This window comes from Periplaneta americana, chromosome 1 (assembly GCF_040183065.1).
Source record: "Periplaneta americana isolate PAMFEO1 chromosome 1, P.americana_PAMFEO1_priV1, whole genome shotgun sequence".
NCBI classification, from domain to species: Eukaryota; Metazoa; Arthropoda; class Insecta; order Blattodea; family Blattidae; genus Periplaneta; species Periplaneta americana.
The window spans coordinates 132,507,323-132,524,728 of record NC_091117.1 but is presented as its reverse complement, the minus strand read 5'-3'; the positions used below and the strand labels follow the sequence as shown (position 1 = coordinate 132,524,728).

General features: G+C 35.3%; 1 long non-coding RNA gene across 2 annotated transcripts in view; it reads left to right on the top strand.

Annotated features, from left to right (window-relative positions):
• The window catches only part of LOC138701012 (uncharacterized), a 731,347-nt gene that overhangs the window by 464,021 nt on the left and 249,920 nt on the right, over positions 1–17,406 (top strand). The window contains exon 5 of one of the 2 annotated variants that reach the window (XR_011332423.1): positions 12,758–12,804. The exons of the other annotated variant lie outside the window; for it this stretch is intronic. This is a non-coding gene — a long non-coding RNA (uncharacterized lncRNA). The remainder of the gene's footprint in view (positions 1–12,757; positions 12,805–17,406) is intronic. 2 annotated transcript variants of the gene reach the window in all.

The window sequence follows — 17,406 nt, the reverse complement described above, 5'->3', positions numbered from 1 at the left end:
AATTTCGTAACATTTCAAAGTAAGGTCTACGCAATGAACAAACAAGAGTGTGGTTTTCATCATTTAAAAGAAAGGTTTACCATTTTGAGTGAAGACAAATTAAAAGAAGGGCATTTCCATTGGTCCACAAATTCACAAAGTTATGGGTGACTCTTTGTTCGAGGGAAAACTTTTCGTTACAGAAAAAATGATATGTCGCGCATTCAAAGATGTTTGCATTTTCTTGGAAATTCTAGGGCAGACAACTACATACAACTTGTTGCGGAAACAATGTCAAGTGCATATGAGAAAATGGGGTGTAATATGTCTCTCAAAATACACTTTTTACATTCTCATTTGGATATCTTTCCTTCTAACCTTGGAGCGATAAGAGACGAGCATGGGGAGAGATTTCTTCAAGAAATATCTGAAAAGGAAAGACAATATGAAGGAAGAACATCATCCAGCATGCTTGCAGACTATTGTTGGTTCCTTGTAAAAGACAGTCCCGGATCTAATTATACACAGAATTTATCCAGACAGTTCGTTTAATTGAAAGTTCAAATTCCGAGATTTTCCTTATTATAGGCATGAAATATTTTTATTGTTGCGTTTTAAACTATGTAACATCATTTTTGTATTCAGTACACATTTTTCAAGTATTATGAGGCATTTTGAATCCCTAGTGTGTTGTAATTTTACCAGTAGCAGTGAAAAGTAAAAAAAGTAGAAGTTTTTTCGTTAAAAAATTAATTCATTTTGCCCGGATATTGGGGAGTGATGGAGCAATTTGGATTTTAGATTAAGAGTTAGGGCACACATATTAGTAATATTCACCTATTTTTATTTCGAAGCAAGACAAATGTAAAAATTTGTTGTTCAGTGAGGAGTCCGCGATGGTTCATATCGATTACAAACCAAAGATCAGGATTCCTTTTTTGTTGCTCCTTTCTCATTTACAAGTGTCCTCCTATTTTGTGATATTATTTTTCTTGCAGAATATGGAGGATTTGATGTTTATTGCAATTCACATCGTGATTAAAATGCTAACGCCTTGGTAGTTCAGTTAACTGAAATTTTCTCGCTAAATGGTATGAGGTTTTATATTTAGAATTAATATTGTGATATTTATGGTAGGAAAGTAACCCTGGAGAACGTTTACTCCGAATATTTATTTCATCATATCCTACTTCCACTTTGGCTCAAATGCTACAGCTCTCGTTCCGTGGGAAAGAAGTGAAGATTGATTCCTTTCATAAGTTATCCCTTGTCTGTGTTTGTTCTCTGGTGTATTAAACGATAACCTTAGCCTATCCTAACCATATTTCATTGATATGTTTTCTCATCTCTGATTTAATGTTTATTTCAATGTGCTATGAATTGTTTTGTTTGTAGCACCTTTCAACTGTGGTCAATTGTTGTGTTCCCACCGATCAACACATGAGAACAGATTTTACTGTAACAATTGCTGAAGTATGAAGGACGAATATGACCTTCCACTGCTGTTTGCCTTCCACTGTCAATAGCCGCTGTCAGTCTTTCAGTCGACAGCCAATTATCGATTTTAAATTTGAAATATCCATCATGTCATGCGAAGCTGAATACAAAATGGATATCAATCAACGTTTTGGCCTGTGTAATAATATTAATATGCGATGCTATTATCAGTATGGATACGATTCAATGTTTTATTCTTTCGCTCAAGACTTAAGTTCTATTCAACTGCCAGCTCAACGAACAAGTAATTGAAATAAATTTTTATGCATTGACAATTGTCAAGTCAAGATATTTTCGTTACGAAATCAGAGGATTTAGCACACTTGCCGTTCTTGGTAATTAAATGGTTACCATGCTTTCTACTAAAGCCCAGGTTCGTGGGTTGAATCTTCATCGAAAGCTGCAGATTTTTTTCCGGTGGTAAAATTCAATCATGGCCTCTTTTGAAATGGAAGTGAAACCTTGGATACCATGTCGAAGAATGGTCTTCTTTACGGTGCTGCAGTTCAGTATTGAGGCGACGTGGAAGAAGAAAGTATGGTGAAATACTCTCCCGTTCCTTACTGCAACAATACTAAGGTTAATTGTGAACTGTGGTCAAATTATAACTAAACTTGGCACGCTCTTAGAATGATACCTTATATCAACAAATGCACGTAGTCGTTTCTGTTATATTATTCGTCGTTCATTTCCGCGTAACATTTCTGGGCGTGGTAACACAGAGCACAGTACAAACAAGTCAGTGTTGAAAATAGACATACATCTAAAAATAGTATAGGCCTAAAAATATGATTTTGGTAGAAGTAAAAATTTGTAAATTATGAATACAAATATGAAGTTATAAATTATTCATTAATCATTATTATGATTGAACTATCTTATGGCGGACTTTTGGCAACGACTCTGTTGGTAAATGGTCTCTACAAGACTGGCTTGACGTGGTGGATGACGAAGTCAAATACTCACCATAAGTAAAAGAAATGTTTCACTATTAAATTATTGTCAGCATATTAGTCTACTTTATTAATAGCATAATATATATTATAATTATTATGGATATGATGACAGGTTAAGGTAGTTAGGCTAAATCACAATCATAGAACTTACGTGAATAACTTAGTTGCTATCAGACAACACGCCAGTCCATTCCGAATTCATTTTGTAGATTGAACTGATAATTTACTCTCACATAATTCTCAACAGTCCACACCTGTGGAGTAACGGTTAGCGCGTCTAGCCGCGAAACCAGGTGGTTCGATTTCCGGTCGGGGCAAGTTACCTGGTTGAGGTTTTTTTTCCGGAGTTTTCCCTCAACCCAGTATGAGTAAATGCTGGGTAATTTTCGGTGCTGAGCCCCGGACTCATTTCACCGGCATTATCACCTTCATCTCATTCAGACGCTAAATAACCTGAGATGTTGATAAAACGTCGTAAAATACCTACTAAAATAAAAATAAATAATTCACAACACCGAACATAATTTACTCCTTTCCCATAATAATAATAATGATAATAATAATAATAATAATAATAATAATAATAATATCACAATTCACAACAGTTCGATTTATTATTCGTAGCACTTCATAAAAGTGACCGTTCAGTTGAAACTAAACTACCCATCTGAGACGCCACACTTCAATTAAGGTTTAATCTGTAACTCTAAAATTACGAAATGCTGAGGTCAAGCAGGTCACACACACACACATCCTGTATGCTGTATGGCAATTTGTCACGATGACATCATTCAAAATGCAAACATTCTCTATCAGCGAGTTATTGTATTACGTGTATATATAAAACATTACGTTAGGCCTACTATTACTGAATAGCTTATACTTTAATCTGACCGTAATATACAACTATTTCCGTGTTTTGTATTAATGCGCTCTACTTTTATTGCAATGAAAATTATTGTATATATTGTTGTAATAATATAAATTTGTAACTAAGTTTTCGTTTAATACTTGTAAACAGTAATATTGAAACTATTTTAAAACAAGAAACCATTTATAAAGAGGGACTAGTTTTATAAATGCGGACTGGTGTACTTTGCGATCAATTGTGAGATCCTTGCCAACGTGCATTTGTTGATACGAGCGTTCGAATTCGTACCATTCTCGAATTCGTACCATTCTAAGAGCGTGCCTTGTTTAGGGACGAGATATAAACTTGTTTCAACAATGGGAATATCCGGAATATATTATCCTAACATATTTTTGCATTTGTATCCGCCGAAATTTGAAATTGACTCTCAGACAGAAGGCCGAATCTGCATCCTCTTCGATAATGGTGAATTTGTAGTGCGTTTACAACTTGAATGGCTGGAGTCCATGTTAAATTCTCGCGCCATTAAAATTATAATTTTTTTCCGGCTTCATGCTATCCCACATCATGAAAATTGTACGGTGTGTTTTTACAGTGCATAGATTAAATAAAATATGAAAACGATAGTACAAGACAGAACAGATGAGATTGCTGAACAGGTTTTATATAGATTAGACAGGTGCTTTAAAAAATGCAGTTGTACGTGTTGATTTAGATTTAGAATATTTTAGATTTTTTATTTAGAACATATCTGACATAGGCTACTATTGACACGAAAATTGTTTGTATTTTTTAATGTGGAATGATTTGTGTACAGTTTTTCTTAACTGTATGATTTCATTTCATAAATGCACTTTAAAACAAGATTTTAATGAAATCAATACTACAGTATTTTATAGATTTTAACTAAAGATGGATGTTACTTATGGAGTTCAATAAAGAAACAAATAGTAACCAGGAATAACTTTTGGGTATTCCACCTTGTAATGGAATTTAAAATTGCCAATGTTTCGGAACTACACACAGGTTCCATCATCAGGGCAGATAGGTATGACCCAATGGGTCGCCTATTCTGTTGGGCTTGTTACTGAGGCTACTCCAAGCTACTCACCGAGTCAGACTAACGGGCCCCGTAGAGTAATCGACTCCTCTGAACATACTTATTTACTATGATGATGGAGCCTGCATGAAGTTCCAAAACATTGCAAATATTAAATTCCAAGACACGATGGATTACCCGAAAGTCTGTTCCTAATCACATTCACCGTGAAAGCCTAAAAACGTACAAAAACAAATATTATGTCAGTGTATAACTAGATTATTAAGTTATTTAAGTTAAATAACAACTTCACTGAGTTAACATTTTAAATTACGGTATTATTTTACCTGATTGACTAGTTCCAATGGCATATCCATCATATCTCTGAGTTCTAGTGACTTCCCGCGTTATCTTCTGGTTTCCTGTTATGGTGGGGTCTGTTTATGATTCGTAATGTTGCATCGAAAAGTGTGTGTTCTGAAATTCAGTTGAGTGTTGAGGATGTGTCATGGGTGTGTTTTTGTGTGTCTGTAAATTTCGTATTGTTCTAGACTTCTAGAGTATCGAATTTCTGGGTTTTGCTTGAATGTGTAGTATTTTCATGTCAGTTTCTATATTGCTGTAGTTGTAGTTGGAGTTTGTGATCTGTTCTCCGTAGGTGGAATTGTTGTGTGATTTGGTTATGGCTGTGATATGTTCCTTGTAACATGTTTGAAAAGATCTTCCGGTCTGTCCAGTGTAGAAGTCATTACAACTATTTTATTTAAATAACTTAACAGTCTATCTGTGATTATATAAGAGTGTAATCAATAATTGAAAGAAAAAAAACATGTTTCTTAAAAATGTAGTCAGTGAAAACCGATCTATATCATAATATGGAAACACTTGTTAGTTAAAAAAAATGTTTTCACAGAGAAATGTAACACTGAGTAATAAGTGACTAAAGACAATGTATTAGACCATTTCATGCCTTTAAGGTAATATATTACATTGTGTTGACGTCGTTGTTGGTGGTCTAATGGCTAGTACTTTGTATCAGAGGTTCTAGGGTTCAATCCCGACCGAGAGCAGTGTATTTTAAAGGATTATAAAATCCTTAGGTTGGTTTCCTTTGGCGAGTCCCATGATTAATGATTTGTGACACAAAAGATCTCTGGCCTTACTATAGGGCTGGGAACCAAGAGCGGATTCTGCTCTTTCACGGGGAGTCCTATGACTTCTCTTCAACCCCTTCCTTTCCTGCCGAACACCGTGTAGCGTTGATGAATATTAAGCGTCCCCGTTTAGAGTCTGGATTCGCTCCCGGTGGCCAACCCTGCGGCTTACTACACCTTTCCCGGTTGTATTTCAGGAAATATCAATTGTATTTCAGAAATTATCAAAAGTATTTCAGATTAGTCAATTTAATTTTAGAAAAAATCAATTGTATTTCATATTTGTCAATTCAATTTCAGATAGTATCAATTGTATTTCAGATGGTATCAAATGTATTTCAGATAGTATCAATTGCATTTCAGATTTGTAAATTGTATTTCAGATGGTATCGAATGTATTTCAGAAAATAAGTAATGCATTTAAGATTACATAGTCACTATTATTTCACAAAATAACAAATGTAGGCCTACTTGAGATTTTAACATATATTTAAAAAATGGAAAATGGATTTAAAAAATCCTCAACTTTATTGCATTTTAGTGTCCGTCAGGCATATTCACCATAGCTAAAGCTGCAGCTTGATGAATTGTACTGTGTTGTACTGCACGAGCACAATCACCACCAACAATATTGTGTGTGTTGCTTCATCAACTTTACTCTCTACAGTAGGTGAATTAGCCTACAACACCAGGAGCTATGACGTCAGGAATTCCAAGATGGGTTTTTACGTACATCTTCACTTTACACCAAATGATCTCGATTGGATTTAACATTGGAGAATAAGGTGCCAACCGTAACTTCTGAAATACAAATGATAGTTTCTGAAATACAGTTGACAAATCTGAAATACAATTGATGTTTTCTGAAATACATATTGATATTATCTGAAATTAATTGACTAATCTGAAATACAAATGATACTATCTGAAATTGAATTGCCTAATCTGAAATACAAATGACAAATCTGAAATACAATTGATATTTTATGAAGTACAACTGGAAAAGGTGTAGATGGTTTCAAGCGATATTTGTTAGTCATTTGTCTTCTGCTTTGAAATTTGACACTGAATAACCTTTGCAGTTGAAAGCGTCTTTGAAATACTACTACTATCACTACTACTACCACTACCACTACCACCACCACCATCACCACCACCACCACCACCACCACCACCACTTTATAACTATGTGCAGTTAATGGCAATTGAGTGCATAGACGCTCTTTGTTTAAAGGAATGAAATTTCGCTATCAGTCCGAAAGCATTTCTCGAACTATTTTCATTCCGGTATGTAATGCATGCTTTTAGTCATTACGACGCATTATATGTCGTATAGATAAATAGTTGGCGATGGGATTTTGAGCTGTTGGCTTAGGGACTTCGCGGCTCATTTCCGTGTGTAGTTAGATAGGAGTGTGTAATTCGGTTAAACGTGAACAGCTGCAGAGGATGTTGTCATTAGAGCGTGGACATCCAAAGTAATAGGCAACTTTACACACAAACATATACGCTCACAAAAAAGTCTAAAATAAATTTACTTAAGCTTTCCTAGTGTACATTTTACATTTTCATTTGATGCAGCATCAAAACAACTGTAACGTATTAATATGAAATATAAGACCATGTTTATGGGCCATGTAGGTCATTCTGAGCTTCCCAAAATTTCAGTATATTTCTTCAAAGTTAGTTGATTTGAATGTGAGAAGAAAACAATACTGGAAAGTGATATGTAACTATAGGGAGATTTAGGCCTAATTGTTAGAGTGGACACTACCAGAGTTGGTCTCTGGCCCAAGAAACAAAAACTTAACAAATCTTACCGATAGGGCACATTGTGAAATTTTGGACCCAAAATATGTAATGCATTAATTAGAGCTTACCCTGAGCTAAGTACACTTAACACACATAGATTTAAGAAACAAATCAGATTAATTATTTAATTGTTTAAGCTAGTTGAATTAAAAATTGATACTCTAATATTTATGTACTTTTGTATTTTCTATTTGTATATGGACCTATTATTACATGCTGTATGTATTTTACCATTTATTAATGTTATTGTACACAATGAACTCTCTTAATTTTGTGATGTATTTTGTATAACTGATCTGAAACTGCGCCCGAGCACGAGCTTCTGCTCTTTCGGGCTGCAATGCCTAATGTAGCTCAAGTGTAAAGTATCAAATAAATCAACTAAATTAAATTAAAATTATTATTTTTTTAAGATAACGGTTTTCAAAGTTTGATTTCGAGTTGTTCTGGGCACTACTGAAGATTAAAATTTCCTGTGAAGTTTTTTTCTGATAATTATTTTCGCAGTGGCTACTCCGATACAAAGAGTAGCTGCTACTACCTTTGTCAGAGGAAGGGGTGGAAATAAATAATCTCGCGTATTGCAAAGAATTTCTCGAGACTAATAGTTAGAGTTTTTATTTTGATATTTTGCTTTAAAATGGGAGGCGCGTCCAGTAAGTAAGTTTCCCCGAGGCCGTTTATAGAAAAAAAGCACAATTTCACGCAAAGATTTATTGGTACAGATACAGAAATTATTGAGCTATTCTTCAACATATTCCCCACCAGAATTGAAGTATTTGTCATACCGTGGGATCAACTAGGGAAACGTCGATGAAAATAGTGCAAATATCACTACTCATACATGCAGTGCATTCTAGGATAGAATGTACAACAGCACCGCGAGGTTGTCGGCATACGAAATTATATAGCCTACTCCACTACATTGTATTTTTACAAAATGTATTCGTATATGCCTTCATGTGGCTTCCGGTAATTACAACTTGTCACAGGTTCAGCTTACACATGAGTGACACCCCTGTAGTGTGATATGGCGAGAAGAGAGACTTCTCTTTTCAAAACGTTACTAATGCTCATTAGTAATTACCGCAATATAATTACCATGCAGAGTATATCAAAGTTGTTTGAATTAGAGAAGCTTATGTGGTTTCTTTCATGAAAGAGATAAAAATATACTTTTGATTCCTGTTTACTTTGACGTTGGAATTGTGAATGAGTGTGCCTTCCATCTATTCTAGAATTTCAACTCGCGGAGGGTGGGAGAAAGGAGATCAATAATAAAAATGAGACAGCTACAAAATGTCATATGGTTGGTACAATTCTATACGCACTGACATTCATTGCGTTCTGGTATCTTTAAAAGGAACGACTCGCCGTAGAAAATCTCCTGCTCTTACATTTCAGTCCTCGGAAATGGATTGAATGCATTAGAATTTCACTCAGAACGTTGGAATTGATTTCGCTACATATGAACAACGTATATTTTTTTCTATAATTCTACCAATCTCTTACATGATTTGACTTTTGTTTCACAACAGAAATGTTACAGAACACGATTACATACATTGCATTTTACTATCACTATTATTACTTCTACTATTGCTGCTGCTTGATTGCTTGTCGAATTTATTGTGAAAATAAATGTCTGTTTCGAATTTAACAGGCTAACGAATTTTCGTACTTTGTGTCGAATTAAATATTGCCGGTTTTTTCTGATGGATGTCCTTTATATTATTATTATTATTATTATTATTATTATTATTATTATTATTATTATTACTACTACCACTACTATCACTACTACTACCACCACCGCCGCCACCCCCGCCGCCGCCGCCGCCGCCACCACCACCACCATCACCACCACCACCATGTTGATAAAGCGTCGTAAAATAACCTATTAAAATTTAAAAAGAAATAATAAAAATTCAAGACTTTGCTCGGGATAATGCGACATAAATCTGTCCATGACTGAATATAGGTTCTGGTAAATAAATGCCTACTTGATCTAGTGTCTGACTTTGAGCTTTATTGATCGTTACACAGAAAGCCAAAGTATTGGAAGTTGTCTTCTTTTGAATGAAAATGGCAAAGAAGAATCTAAAGGCGCTACGTCATTGCGAGAAAGTACGTAGTATTCTTTCGCCAACATTTACGCCAGTAATAATTCCCACATCTAAACAATAATATTATCTTACTTATTCCACATTATAAGTCGAGATATTGCGAAACATTAAGATTTCTCAATAACATCACAATAAAACCTTCTTTCAATTATTGTAAAATATGAAGCGTCAATCCGTTCATGTCTAAGCTATCTTTGAATTCATTTGGTAACTACAAGTGTTCGCTCTCATCTTCCGTAATTAAAGTATTCACACTAATGTAGCTCCTTGTTGCTCTTGGAATAAGATATAAAACTGTGTCATTGATTTCGTTACAATATTCACTTTTAGTGCTAAATTAGTTATTGAAAAAATATACATCTTCGAGTGTGACTACTTCATTTGAGTACATTTCAATGACTTTCAGAAATTATGGAGGGTGATAAATCGACCAAGTTTGGTTTCTCTTGATCAGCATGAGGGTATTCGTTATTACCGGGCTTAGGATCCGAGAAAACTTAAGAATGAAGTGAAGTTACAGTGCAACGGAGTACAAATGGAGTGAGGTGGCGCGTTGAGTTTTGTTTACCTGTGTGTTAGTGTGCAATCCGGTTCGAGTTCAGAGGTATTATTCGACCAAGGCGAGTGAAGCCGCGGGCGTAGTGTGAACTATCGCGATGCGCTATTACGAACGCAGGAGCAGTAACGCTAAGGCTCCGGGCTGCAGGACTCCACTGGTCTTGGTCGAGTAATACAGTATTTTTCTGTTTCTCCCTACGAAACGAACTCAGGCCATCACAATGTATTTTCAATTCATAGTGAACAGTTTTTCGAACTAGTTACAGATATGTACATGGTTGCTCATTGTAACTCTAACGCCTTTAAAGTCACTGAGGGACATGAAAACTTGTGAGATATGTATCCTACTTTATTTTCCACCGTCACTAGATTGTACTATTAACAGTAGAATATAACGAAGCACATTGACGACGTTCACAATATGTCTGTCTACTATGTTCAAGGAACTCTATAATCAAGTTGCGCGTACATTTGTTGCTAAAGTGTCCCGGATCCTGAGCCTGCTCATTACTAATTTGTAGTGAGAAGTTGACAAAGTCACATTCCTTTGGCTTCGCTCGCATATTTTTACTAAATTTAGGTATTTTGAATAATGACCACAAAGGAGAGAACCGTATGAAATTTTGGACGTGGTTGCTCTCGATTCGTGAGGCACAACAGGCAATACCTGCCTGAAATCGCCTCCAAAAACTATAATTTTTCCGCTAAATGACACATCATTATTAATTGTATTCTTGAGCAGGCGATTTATGCACACTAACACATGCATATTAGCCATAGATGCTTCATCCCAGATCATTAACTTTGCTGAACGAATGTGAGAAGCCTCTTGGCTATTAACTTTTACATCTTATAGAGAACCTCCATATTATAAATTTAGAGATAATTTGAATCGATTGTGTACAGTACGGTCTTGAGGTAGTAACATTGCTGTGTTGTTGTGATACCATCCCATGCAACATATATAATTTGAACTGGTAATGGAAATTACGGGAAAACGGCTGAACGGATTTTAATAAATGACCCCTCATTTTGAAGCTTGGAACCCAAAGTTCTTCAGAAAAATAGTAGTTTTCAGTGAAATGTCAATTTTTCTATTTTCCTATTTTCTAAAATCCATCTGTCGCCACTATCCAATTGCATATCAGAATAAAACAAAACACACACTACAGTAAACAATATTACACGAAGGCCATGATGTGCAAGAATGTTGACACATTTAGAGTTCAGTGGTTGGTCATGATAATATCTTTGAAAAATATTGGAGTGCAAGAGGTCAAATGACTTTATTGTCAAACGCCTGGCATTAGAAAACAACAACAACATTTAGAGTTCAAATTCAATTGGTTATTAAATCTTAAAGACTTACTAAAATAATTTACAGGTCTGATTCTGCGCTGTGTAATTTTCTGAGTACAATTGTGTATAGGGTATTAAAATCCACAAAACTTGAGGTGTTCTAATGACTTTATTTTCATTAGAAATGAAATAATATTATAGTTAATGCCATGATGTGACTATTTTTCATGAATTATACATATTAATGCTATATTGATGATATGAAAGTGAAACGTTTTGGAGTTATATAAGTAGATGTAGAGAATATGTTAAATTAGATCTTCATTTCTATAATTTACTGAGTAGCGGCTATGTAGTATATATGTGTGTATATATAATAACTGCAAAACTTACGTAAAATAATAATAATGTTATTAAAAATCAAATCATTTATATATTAGATATTTATATGAGTCATTCTCTTCAGTATTGGCTCCAGAGCGCAAAAATTACAGTTAATAAGGAAAGACCAGAGCTTATTACTTACTGATAATGTAAGAGACCTACAAAATTTTGTAGTCTCTCGATCATTTCAGAAAAATCGCTTAGCAGGATACATTTCAAGGTAGTTCACGAAACATGCAGCAGCTATACCAAGATGCTATGTCTATTGTTCGAAAGCATAGCAAACCAGATTTTTTTTTCACCTACAGTCCACAATGACCTGAAATAGCTATTGCTTTACTCCCAAATGAGATACCCACTGATCGTTCTGACATTGTTACTTGCGTTTTCGCGTTGAAACTCAAAAACTGAAGGTGAATAGGTTCAAGAAAATATATTAGCATAAGAAACCATTCAGAGGGAGTATGTTTCATTATTATGGAAGCAAATAACTTTCAAAATGTCTGGTATTCTTCATTGAAAATAAATCTGAAAAATTTTTATTTGAACGTCTAATGAACTTAGTTTGCAGCATTTGCTGTACAAGCCACTAGTAAATTATATTTAGCCCCAAATTTGTGCGATTATGAATGAAACATTGGTAAACAAAGGTTTTCCCACTGCCAACTGGGCCATCAATAAAATATGCATTACTGATACTTCCGTCATTTTTTGTAACAACTCCATAATTTTAGTAATTGTAGCGCATTCTTCCTAATTTTCTTGCCCTGACATCCATCTTAACTGATTCTCATTAAGTTGTGAAAAGTTTACTGGCACATCTGACTGAGGTAAGTCATCAGTATTGGTTGGCAAATCGATTTCAAGTCATTTTGACAAGCTTTGAGATGAAATTCCCTCCGAGATATAACAGATGTACTGTAACTACTGCAAGGAAAATGAGACTAGAGTTGGTTTCGAGAAGCGACATGAAACTTATTTACTACTTCTTGCCTTTCATTGGTGATCATTGCATACAGATCTAATACTGCTTAGCATTATTCTTATTCATTTTCTTATGTTCGTTGTTTTCTATGTTTCAGGTGAGTTCCTTCGTCTCATTTGTGGTCTCATAAGTACGGTAACAAAGGTGAGTATAAATTTTGTATTCTCTGATATTACTTACGTTCTAGAAAATGCATGACTAATAATGTACGATATTTTACTTCTCACGAATTATCGCACACTGTTAGCCGAACGTCTGGAGTGTTGGCTTTTCACGCTGGTAACCTGGACTCGAATCCCGGTGAGCAAAAGTGGAATTTGTGATGGACAAAGACAGTGTTCAGTTGTAAATTTTCGCCGGCGTTCCATTATTGTTCATTTAATCATAATCATACTGGTGTGCTGTAGACAACTTGCCATGGTGCATCAAGGGCAGCTCTCCTGTGACAGAGTCTAAAAGTAGGAAGCGTCCTTCCCAGAGGGGACGTTTGGGTGAATGACTCAAGTACACGCCATTGACCAAAAAAAAATTCTCCATATATTTTATCATCGGGTTACAATATTGCATTACATTCGATATAGATTTTTATTTTAGTTGGTTATTTAACGACGCTGTATCAACTACTAGGTTATTTAGCGTCGATGAGATTGGTGATAGTGAGATGATATTTGGCGAGATGAGGCCGAGGATTCGCCAGAGATTACCTTGTATTCACATTACGGTTGGGGAAAACCTCGGAAAAAACCCAACCAGGTAATCAACCCAAGCGGGGATCGAACCCGCGCCCGAACGCAACTTCAGACCGGCAGGCAAGCGCCTTAACCGACTGAGCCACGCCGGTGGCCTTCGACATAGAGGGAATCCATTTGGAATCGGACGGAAAATAAAATAAAAAATTACCTAACAATTTTTAATTTTCGTTATATTTTTTATACAATTACAATAGAGGGAGATGGATGTTTTTGCGAAATATGTCTTATATACAGTAGATCTAATAGTTTTCTTACAAAAACGCTCCATATTTACCGTATATGAAGAAAATTACATTCTTTATACAGCCATAGCTGCCGAATTCTTTAAAATTGAGATTTCAGCAATACATAATTTTAAAGTTCTTATTTTCCCAAACATACTGATTTGTAAAACATATTCATTATTGTATAACATTAGGACACAAAATTAAAATGAAAAATATGGCAATATTTCAAGCTTGTTATGACTAATTAATGTTACTTTCTTATTTTTTATTCAAGGCATGGAAGCATAGAAATAAAATATTTCATACCCGGAAATGAAGTTCTTTATTCTGTCCTGCTCAGTATCAACACGCAAGTCAAGGTTATGCAGGCATAACTGATATGAATGACCTCCGTCATTCTTTTCGGTTTGCAGCAGAATGACGTTGGAGAGGTTATTGTGGGTGGTGTTTGGACCAGATGTCAGTGATGACTTTTCTATTTAGTAGAGACGAATTTTATTAATTATTTGTAATTTTACTGAAGTATTCGTGCTTTTCAATTTACACAAATTTGTGTTTATTTTAAACTGCACGCGTCTGGTTGAATCTTCACTCTTAATTCGCCGTAACCCAGAAGCTAGTAAAGATTTTGGGGGCACTGAAGTGATTATGAGTAAGTGCATGGAGGTTGATAATATCGTTACGGCTCTGGAGGTCAATTTCAATGTTGTCGAGTAAAACTCTCTCACAGAAACGTCTGGTGAACTTCTTCCATTGACGAAAAAAGTATACAACCAACGATTGTACAAGGGAAGTTGCACCAGGTGGAGTGGTTGTTACCAGTATGTGTTTATCCCCCATATTCACTAACATGATTAAGCATGCCTGAAAGAAAGCTACTTTCCCAGTTGAATGTGATGCATTTGAAGCTCCTGCCAATGTTATTTGGGACACTGAAAATTCCAGTTGCTCAACTCCCAACTGCAGATATGCATCTTTCATGCAATGCTTATTGTCGTTTACATTTGTGCTTAACTGATTTCTACATCAACACCCACAAAGGTGTTTAAATATATGTGAGGACAGCTAAAATCAGTAGAATTATTATTTATAAATAACTTTCCTTTCATATTCATTATTTATTATACCAATCTCTGCCTAGTCTCATAAACATTGTATAATTCCACTATGGGCAGCTACTATTGGTACCATAAACATTGATTACACCTGAACTTTCCATCGTATTTGATTTTATACCATTATCAGTCAGGCACTTCGCGAATGTACCTTGTAAGTATAGTTGTAGTAGCATTCTTTTTTGAGTTCAACTAATAGGCTTCTCATATTACGGTGTATCTCTACTATAGTTATGCTGATGATTACTGAAGTGTATGCTGCGTTGCGATTGTATTTCATTATTTGCAATTATTTATTTTATATTAATCTGAAGACTGGAAGGCAAAACGAGAATAGCAATGCCAAAGAAGTTTTTAATAGGAAAAGGAGCATCTTCTGCGGATCTCTGGAAAAAGAAGTAAGGGAAAAACTAGTGAAGTTCTTTGTGTGGAGTGTGACATATTACAACGAAGTGAAGAGAAATGCCTGGAAGCATTTGAAATGTGAATATGGAGAAGAATGGAGCGTGTGAAATGGACACACAGAATCAGAAATAAAGCTGTGCTAGAAAGTGTGGATGAAGAAAGAATAATACTGAAGTTGATCAGGAATGAAAAAGAAATTGACTGGGTCATTGGCTAAGAAGAAACTGCTTGCTGAAGGATGCACTGCAAGGAATGGTGAACGGAAGAAAATTTCAGGACAGAAGAAGATATCAGTCAGATGATAGACAACATTAAGAATCGTGGATCGTATGCGGAAATTAAGAAGAAGGTTGCAAATAGGAAAGATTTGAGAAAGCTGAATTTGGTCAGAACATTATGAATGAATGAATCCAAAGACTAATAAAGTGTAATAGAATTGAAATCAGCTTTGCACACGCATCTATGACGTTAAGAAAATCTCTCGTTAAATGAAACATCTGATACTGTCCATCCAGCAGTGTTACGGATCGATCGTTGAAGCCCTAGAAGGTTTTGGTGTTTATTGCTGTGTGATATTACGTATATCTTTTGTGATGAACAGTGGTTGTATATAATATTGAATCTTCGAAAACTGTAGTGGAATATGTTCGCCGTAGAATAGACCTACAAGTGAAACAACATAAAACATGTAAAAGTGGAATATTAGATTTTTATTACAGCTTTGAATGTAATTTCATTATTAATTGATTGACCAGTTTAGTATGTTTTTACTGTATTCTAAACATGGACTTCTATTACTGCTACGCTATAACCACCGTCAGGTTTGGTAGCAATTAATTTTAACGACCAATTAACTGTTTAGCGTAAACTTTTGAACTTATGATGTGAACATTTCTCTTAAATCCGTTAAAGACACTTAAAATATTTACAACTGTGACAGACTTTTAATCTCGCGCAATTTTCCGACTAGTTATCCTTAAGATATTTTTACTTCTCAGCTGTTTTCTTACTGTTGAGCCGCATGTGTATCCGTTAGTGTGTCAGAACGATTTGTTGTTTGAACAGGATTGTTAACTTGGACGGAAGAGTGTGTGCTGTAAATTGAAGTGTAACTGACCTTGTATATGAAGTATACCATGCTTCCCTCGACCATCTCAACATTTCATACCAAATCCAAAATACATACTAGATATGGTGAAGTGTATTCAAAAGTGTGCCCGATTATGTTGAACTCTTGACTGGTTCTGAAACATCTACAAGTCAAATCGCGAACTTGTACTTTTTCTAATAAGATTTAACTGTGACTAGATGTGAAGTTTCTACAAAGGCCTGTCTACACACATGCACATATAATCTATTTAAGTCATACAATTTATAAATGAAGCCAGGTATCTTTTTATTTTTTGTGATTATATAAATTATCTTGAGTCAAATCCAGAAAATGAAAGTTCGTTTTCTTATTTTGGTAGATTATAAAAGACAACGCTCATGTAGGCCATGTCTTGTACATGATAGTTGATGAAAATAGAGGGTGTTAAAAAAAGTATCCAATATTTTAGGAGGTGGTAGGATGGATCAAAACAAGAAAATAATGTCTAATAAACATGGGTCCAACAATACATACTTTCTGAGATCTGAACATTTGTTCGTAGGAGATGCAAAATGTGACATCCATTCGCATTCCTCTGTCCTTCGAAATAAGGATTCACGCACTCTTTGAAATTGACCTGGTTGTTCTTGATGACCAAAAATCTAGGGGATTTAGGTTTTGGGAACGAAAAGGCCAAGGTGTGGGGCCTCGCCGATCAATCCAGCGGTCCTGAAATGTCAGCGTCAGGTGTTCACGCTCATTGCGGAGAAAATGTGCTGGTGTGCCATCATGCATGCACTACATCTGTAGTATTTGCTAACATAGTACATACTCCAGCAAGGTAGGCAATACGTTAATAAGAAAGTTCTGATAACGAGCCCCAGTTAATCTGTGTGGTAGCACGTATGACCCTTAATCTATCTCCAAGAACGCCAGCCCATACGTTGCTTGAGAATCGCTGTTGATGCCTTGTTTCTTCGACTGAATGGGGATTTTCATCAGGCCACACTTGCTGATTACGAAAATTCATAACACCATCTCTGCTGAACCCCGCTCATATCTGCAACGAAACTTTTGTTTTCAGTATTCCTTGCAACGTATCATTATTCCATCAACTACGGTATGATTATCTGGTAGTCTGCTGTATTGTAAGACAG